The sequence below is a fragment of the Sinocyclocheilus grahami genome, unplaced genomic scaffold, assembly GCF_001515645.1.
Source record: "Sinocyclocheilus grahami isolate Dianchi unplaced genomic scaffold, SAMN03320097.WGS_v1.1 scaffold250.1, whole genome shotgun sequence".
In the NCBI taxonomy this organism is placed as follows: Eukaryota; Metazoa; Chordata; class Actinopteri; order Cypriniformes; family Cyprinidae; genus Sinocyclocheilus; species Sinocyclocheilus grahami.
The window spans coordinates 765,653-774,859 of NW_015505429.1; positions in this window are offsets into that span (position 1 = coordinate 765,653).

The following is a 9,207-nucleotide window of genomic DNA, read 5'->3' on the forward strand; positions in this document are numbered from 1 at the left end:
ACATATTTGTCCCTGTTATGTCTAACGCTCACTTGAATTTGTTGACATGATGTTTTGGTGCCTTGAAACCCTGTCTGACACTTCTCTCAGAGGAATCTTCATACACAAACCCTGTCTAAGTCGCTGAATAAGTGGACAGCGAGGCAGCTGTCTTCAGTTTGGGACACAGCCGCTGACAGGTGCTCCGCTTACAGTCAGTTTGAGTTTATTTTTTATGTGATGCAGAACACACAGACCTGTTATGCAGTCCATTCACAGACACTCAGTGACCAACTCAGTGACCATTGCTTTCCACACACGAAAAACAATATGACACTTTTATAATAAATGACACAACCACAGATTCCATGAATCGTTTATGAAACGTATTACAAGGCCACTGCTGCCATTGGCATATGCAACTGTGTGTCAGAGTCAATGCATGACATTGGGAGTGTTTTGCATTGACTCACTTGGGAATGTCCTGCAGCCCACTCTTTGCCATCAGCCAGTTTAGTTGCATGACCAGGAGGGCAGAACAATGCCTTATTATTTATAGTCACATCTAATCCACACTCTCTGCCACAGTAAATTTTGCCTGATTTGGCCTATGCGTGGTGGATTTTGCTAAACTTTTTGATCAAATCAGTTTTGACACTACATTTTGAATTCCTTTAAGCAGGCTTAATTTTTATCTATAATGGATGTGTGCATGCATGCATAATGTATGCCTGTTGAATGGACAGCGTATGTCCTCTGCTCATTTCAATAAATCTTACAGTTTGCTCTACATTATTTGTGCAGCGACTGATGCTAGCTATAATGTAATTAATTTTACATCTGTACCATGTATATGCAGTTTCCCCACTATGGTAGATCAAACAACCTGCTTGTTTGTCTTTTATTCTGATTTTTCAGTAAATTTGCAATGACGTTTGTGAACATTTGAGAAAGTCGGCAGACAATTCAGTTCATCAGATTCTAGCTTGTTTGCTGGTTAAAACATCAGGTAGTTGCTTCCAAACTTGCTGCTTTATTTAAAGTACATCATGGATTATTTTTAAAAATCTTTATTTTCATGAATCAGATAATTATGGAAGTTTGTTACCACCACTGAATAAAAATTTTAAAAAGATAACTGCAACTTTTCTCAGAATTGTGAGATATAAACTTGTAATTTTGATTTGGAGTGAAAAAAATACTATTTTCTTACAATAGCAAGTTTATATCTCACAATTCTGACTTTATAACTTGCATTCTCTTGCAATTCTGACTTTATTTCTCAGAATTGCAAGTTTATATCTCACAATTCTGAGAAAAAAAAGTCAGAATTGTGAGATATAAACTTGCAATTCTGAGAAATAAAGTCAGAATTGCAAGAGAATGCAAGTTATAAAGTCAGAATTGTGAGATATAAACTTGCTATTGTAAGAAAATAGTATTTTTTTCACTCCAAATCAAAATTACAAGTTTATATCTCACAATTCTGAGAAAAGTCAGAATTGCAATAGAAAAAAAGTCAGAAATGCGAGATAAACTCACAAGTTCATTTTTAATGAACGTACTTAGAAAAAAACATTACTGGTGTGCATCTTGAGATAAAACAAAGGCACTGATATATTTTAAGATCAGTCAGTGCAAGTTTCTTTCAGTTGAAAGAGCCCAGACTTACATTTTAGTCTAGGATTAGGCTTAAGCCTTGTCTGTGAAACCGGGGGTAAATCTTGTAATTCTGACTTTATAACTTTATATCACACAATTGCAAGAAAAAAGTTAGAATAGTGTGATTAAAAAGATGGAAACCTTTTTTAATTTTTTTATTTAGAGGTGGAAACAGGCTTCCATAGGTAATAAAGCAATGCAGACAGTGTACAGAAATAATCCACTATATGCTGTATGAAGTGCATCATCTGTAAAAGCAAGAAGTAACAATAATACTTCAGTGTTAACCCAGATGACAGATTACTCCAGAACAAGCAAACTGTCACGGAGCGAACGAGACGAGAGGAGTGCGGATCCATCTGCAAAGATTTATTCTTAAACATGGTCAAAAACAGGCATGGGTCAGACAACGGCAAACAGATATATTGAAGACAAGACAAAAGAGTAGTCCGGTAAACAGGCGTGGGTCAATCGACGGCGAACGTAATCCAAAGGGCAAGGCAAACGGGTAATCCAACAGACAGACTATAGTCCAGACAAGGGGCAAAGAGAGTCCAAACACACCTGTAGTTGTGTTTGCACCTCTCACACAAAAGCATGGCTTATTTTACATGATGGGACAGACTAATCATACTAGAGTCCTGTTTAAATGAAGCCAATAATAAAACACCTGATCGATGACCCATCTGTGCTATTAAATCAGACAGAATTTTAAAGACATGAACAGGTGACAAAAAAAATTATAGTGTTTTCAAATGTTTTAAGTGAGAGTTGCCCAAAGCCTGTTTGTTCCAACTCCAGCTCAATTCATAATACATTTATGTCAAAAGTCCATTGCACAGCATGATTAGAGCCAGTGTTCGAACTATACCGTGGACTTTGGGGGAGCCCTCGTGTTTTTTTTGTTTTTATAAATATTTTTTCTACGAATCTTTGAGTTAACATGTACTAAACATGAGTGGAATTTGCACCGCAGCACCCCACACATTGATGCTCATGACAAGAATAGCATGTATAGTTATCTTTATTGAAGTGAATTAGGTTTAAATCGCCGTCATGCATGAATGAATGATATTTTTGCAATTTTACACATAATAATCCACGATGATCACGTTACACAAAACTGAAATTGCTCTTCAAAATAACACATTGTCAATATTTTTTGAGACCCCCCAAAATTTCACAAATCACGTTTTCAGGGAAGCCCATGTCTTATTAAGGGGAGCCGAGCTCCCCCTAGCTCCCCCGTAGTTCGCACCCTGATTAGAGCTCCCTTGTGATGCTTTGGGGTACAAATGGAACTGTCTCTGATATTTCAGTGGTAAGCTAATAGTCGGAAGAAAGTCATAAAATAATAAGAATTTCCCCAATGCGTCCTGAATTAAATTTTAATGATCTTTCATGACATAATTACATCTGACTGCCGGAAACCTAATAAAAAACTGTTTTATTAACAAGACTTTTCAAATGATATTCACTTTTTGTGTCTGTATGAAATTAAGAAATTAAGAAACACGGCAACTATGCAAGCCTAATGTCAACTACATTGTGCTGTGCTGACACCTAATTCAGTGTTACCGACCAAAAGTGACTGGTCTGTTTTAAAAACTGCTTGTAAATCTCGTATTATGCTATATTAGCATCAAATCTTGGATTCAATCTTTTCATCAACTTGTTTTCTTTTAATTAGCACAGGTTTTGTATTTATTTTTGGAACTGATTGATCGTATGCCTCATTGATCTGAGAATATGCATCTCAGTTTTTAAGTGAAAAAAGCATTATTTTTAGGTACTTTTGGCAATGTTCACTCAAACACTGATGTGCATAAGCTCCGATGAATGAGGCCTACGATCAGTCATTTCCAAAAATAAATACAAAACCTGTACTGATTAAAAGAAAAGAAGTTGATAAAAAGATTGAACCCGATATTTGTGGTAATCTAGCATAACGAGAAATGTATAGGCAACTTTTTTTGGGAAGTACCCTGTGTGAGCAAAATCTAATTTTAGTTCAATGCCATAACATTTTTCAGGAAAAAGAAAATCCTCAATAGATCAAAATGATCATGAACATACGAGTTAATATATGTTTTTCGTAAGGTATACCAGTATTGTTAAATTATCAGTTATTAAATTGAAAGATGTTACATAGTTTTCTTCGTATTGTAATATTGTAAGAAACTAATAGTGGAATCTTGTATTGTAAAGCATTTTACTATGAATTTCTGTGAAAATAGCATTTACTATATAGCAAAAATACCCCCCAAAATGCATGTTTTTTGTAATTCGCACTGCGCAGTTTCTTGTCTTTCAGGCTGGATCTCTGTTCTAGGTTTAGTTTTTTTGCACTGAATTACAGTACTGTGCGCAGAAGTGGTGTTTAGTGAATTCACCCCACAGAGATTTATACATGCTCATAAAAAGACACACAATGATGTATGCAGCACATCTAGCCTCAAACAGCAGTTCCACAGTCCTGCCCTCTATTTATTTGCACAGAGAGAGTGGGCCATTCTAGCGCCCGTAATGACCCCAGGCCTCATAAACCACAGACAGAGGTCTGGAGGCTCGACCAAAACCTGCTCATGATGTCCAGTTAATTCCTCACTAATTTATGAAGTGTCTCATTGGTCGCAGACACACCTATATATCCCCTCACAAACCCATTCACAGCCTGAATGAACAAAATGTCAGTATTTACTGATATTCGTGTGAAGTGACCAGATAAATGAATCAGTGAGTTGAACTCAACGATTGGATCAGTCAAATTCATGAACAAGTCATAGTGTTAACTAATATTATTAGTAACACTTTAGATTAGGGAACACATATTCTAACTGAGTATTCCTTTAATAAACTTCTAGTTATCCGCTTATTAATAGTAAGTAAGTTATACTTGTTGTGGTAGTTATTTTTAGGTTTAAGAGATCTAAAATATGGTAATGTAGAATAAAGAATATGTGTTTTATAAGTAATAATAAACAACCAATATGTTAGTAAAATGCATACTAACAAGCATCCAGTTAACAGTGAATAATGTTTCCTATATCTAAAGTGTAGTCTAAAACTATTTAATACATAGTTATGTACAAAAAATACAGTTTTTGTTAATTGAACTAGCCTAAAGCACAAATGAAACAAAATAAAAATATTAAGTGAAAAACTGAACTGTGCTGAATTTTTTTTTTTTTGCTATGGCAAGTTACTGAAATAAGTTTTAAGTACTAAAATTCCTAAAACTAAAACTGAAACAAAAAAAGAATTTAAGCTAAATAGAATTATAAAACACAAAAACTAATAAAAATCATAATGACATAAGATGACTAAAACTTGAAAAAAATGTATAACTGTAAATATATTCAAAATATTAATAAATACCTCTATGAATATCTATAAATAAATAAATATTCTCTCTTGATCTCTGATGAACATGCAAAGGGTGGAAGACAAGATGTTCAGTGGATAATGACTATTTTTTTTTCTTTTTGTTGGAGAAAGCTTGTGTGGCTTCAGAAATCCTGGAAAATATGTGCTTTATTTTATAAGCCCAGACCTCATTTACTTTTTTATATTGAATATATTCTTTAAAAAGTTCACCAGTGGAACAACATGAGGGTGAAATAATGAGGGTGAACATTTTTGGGTGAACTATCCATATGGTCTGTCTAAAAACTGAACCTACATGGCTGGGTGTTTGTAGAAACAAGTCATGTATCGTACTGGGAGGAGAACCAAGAGCTGATAACCCATTAGCCTAATTTCCCACTATGAACACTGCCTGTCACTTTGCTCCTCTGTTAAGTTGTCACCTATTAAGAGCCTTTGTGCACCACACACTACAATCTCTTCCACCTGCTTCAGACTGGCAGTCTGTATATAAACTAACAGACATCCCAAAAGGCTAGGCCTTAGCAAAATATGCTACATCTTATCTATACAGTTAGCACACACGGATGTTGTGAAACACCTCAGTCCAGTCTTAGCTGTAAGTAGATAAAGCTGAACCCACGGCCCTACAGGTTTTCTGGGTGAAGCAATGAATAGGATAACATTACTGAATAGCATAAGGCTAAATGAGCTAGAGGTGATTTGTTGAATGTTCACCTCCAAGGGTCTATGGCAATATAGATCTCAGTTTTATATTAAGGGGCTTGATTTGCATTTTAATGGTCTGTGTCAGGACTGCAGTTGTCCTCCAGCTATTCCATTATGGCCTAAGAATCTAATGAAATATGCAAAATGGTACACATCATAAAACACGGCGCACATCACAACCGGACGGAACGCCATTTGCTCGTACATCATTATTTGCATTGAATATTTACAAAAGCAGAGAAGGAGAATTCATTTTATTCCGAGTTTTAAGCTGAACAAAGAAACTATTTCTATGGAAGCCGTTTCCACCACTGAATAAAAAAAAAAAGTAATCGAGTCTTTTTATCTCACTTTTTTTTCTCAGAATAACATGATGTAAAGTATAAACTCATAATTATGAGTTATAAAGTTCGAATTGCGTGATTTAAACTCTCAATTGCAGAAAAAAAGAAATGTAAGAAAAAAAAATTGTAAGAAAAAAAGAATTGCAAGAAAAAAAGAATTGCAAAAAGTCAGAATTGCGAATTTATGTCGCACAGTTCAGATTTTTATTTCTCGCAATTGTGAGTTTATATTCTGACTTTTTTTGCAATTCTGAGGGAAGAATTCAAGAAGTAAGAATTGCGAGGAAAAAGTCAGAATTGCGAGTTTATTTACCTTTACAGTATTTCTCGCAATTGTGAGTTTACAATTGTGAGATATACAGTAAACTCGAAAAATGTCAGATTTGTGAGAAAAAAGAATTGCAAATAAAATCCGAATTGCAAGTTCTGTCTTTATATCTCACAATTGAGAGGTTAAATCATTAAATCATAATGCGAGTTTATTTAACTTTATTTCTAGCAAATGTGAGTTTACAATTGTGAGATATAAACTTGCAATTGCAAGGAAAAAAATCAGAATTGCGAGTTTATTTAACTTTATACGTTTTTATATCTCGAGTCAGAATTGCGAGATGAAAAACTCACAATTGCCTTTTTTAAAAATTGTATTCAGTGGTAGAAATGGGCTTCCTTAGATTTCTGTGTGTTTTGTAAGGTGAAAATAGTCTTCAGTCATTAATCAGTACAGTGTCTCAGTTCCATTGTTAAGATAATTATTCAGTCATTGCTGATCTGGGAAAACCATGTGAGATTTTACTGAAGCTATAATCTGACACCTGAGGCTTGGGGAAAATCGAATCTTTCTCTCTATATTAGATAACACTTCTCCCTGTGAGCTACATCTCTGAGTCCTGAACTAATATCCAAACGTATGCACCACACAATATAATACATGCATTATGTACAGCGTATTTATGAGGCTGTGCACAGGCACACGGGACACCCCCGCCGCCAATAAGCAAGGGCCCCTCACAGCGTTATGAGCCAATTATGTTATGGTTAAATTATCTAGCATGATTTAAATTATCTACCTATCTAGCATGATTTGACTCTGCATAGAAGCTGCATCAAAGTGAAAAAATAATATTGTGTTTTAACGCTACACAGAGGTGCAGTATCACAATGCACCCTAAATGAAGACAGAAATTCTAGAAAGATGAGGAAAAAATCTTTCAGGACATAACTGGCAAAATACAGAGGAAAATATTTGAGAGAGTCCAGACTAACCTAACATGACATCATCATTTGTGGGTGGAGCCCTGTTATGATTTTGGGGTTTCTTGAGGACATACTGAGTCAATGACGATTAAAGAAAATAGAAATGTAATTTAAAACACATGTGATGAGATTTTAGAAGTATTTTCTTTGTATTCATGTTGGTTGCAAAAACATTTTTATACTGTTTTCAAAAACGTTTAATTTCATGATGACATTTTATGATGTAACCATCAAATAAAGAAGCAATGAGTATCTTCATTACTTAAAAAATGTTTTAAATATATTTTTTTCAAGGTAAAATTCATTTAAATTAATTATGAACTAAATTATATATATATATATATATATATATATATATATATATATATATCAAATTAAAATGATTAAATTAATTAATTTAAAACAATAAAAATAAAAGAAAGAAAGATAATTATTTTTGCACAAATACAGTATATCATACATCAAAGCTTTTGATTAATCACACCACATGTGGGCAATTTTAAACCTTAAATAATATAGTTTAAATAGATCAAGATTCCATATTTTAATATTTAAGAGACTTATTGACTGTCATGAGTGACTGGGTGTCCTTTTCCTCTACGAAATAACTTTGGTTTTATTTATTTTTAATATTAAAAAAGTGAAGCCGTTTTCTTCTTATTATAAAACAATATTATTTATTTCAAACTATTTAAGGTTTTGGTGGTTCATAAACCTCTCTTTACATGACTGTTATTAGACTGAGCCCATGCTCAGAGTGAAGGATGGGATTTCCGAAAAGGTCATATTGTTTACAAATAATTTTTCATGGGCACTGAGGGTAAAGACAGCAATTACAGTGGAGAAGCACTGAAGAACTGTGGATCCAACAGCATCTTCCACACAGTTTTTAAGGGCTGCCGTTAATTCTGCATGGCGGAGGCCATTGCGTTGTCCTCAGCTTGGAGGTTGCTTTTTATTATCTTGGCGGGGTGGAGCGGCAGTGCGGCACAGAGGTGTTCAGCATTCAGCTCAGAGTTTCAGCCCGCAGAGGCTTCTGGAGAAATGTGAACGCCACTGTCACACTTGGCTGCGGTCCCGATATTCCTTTCTTTCTCTCTCTATCTTGCCATCTCTGGGTGGAATACAGAGGGATTCTGAAAGATGTGCCCGATTTTCCGTTCATGCGCTGTGCACTCGATAACATAATATGACCAGCTAGTATGTGAAGGGAATCGTCTAATATTTGTCTTCAGGAAAAACCTTTAAATGATTATAATTTAGTTCTACTGTTTAATGAATTTGCCCTGTGCAAGCAAAATGTATGTTTGTAGAGACACTGTAGGGACATCCTTTTTTGTTCTTAAGATGGTTTTTCTTCTTGATGAATAGTCATCAATTGACCGTCGCTGGAAGTTTGATTGACAGGCGATCTGACCAATCAGAACGCCAAATCTGCCATTGTGTCCAACAAACAAACCAGACAGGAGAGTAGATTAATGTTGGTTGACTTGAACTCGAAAAATGTGTATTGACATGTTTCTGTGGTTGTGAAGGGTCAATTTCATCATTCTAGACTAAAATGTAAGTACAATAGGCCATTGCACAGGTTAAAGGGATAGTTCACCCAAAAATCTAAATTCTCTCATCAGTTACTAAACCCTCAAATTGTGACTTTCTTTCAGGTGTTGAATAAAAAAAGATTTTGAAGAATGATGGTAACCAAACAGTTGACGGTAGCCATTGACTTCCATAGTGCTTTTTATTGTTCCATACTATGAAAGGCAATGGCTACAGTCAACTCATTGGATACCAACATTCTTCAAAATATCTTCTTTTGTACACAACAGAAGAAAGAAATTCATACGGGTTTGGAACAACTTGGGTGTGC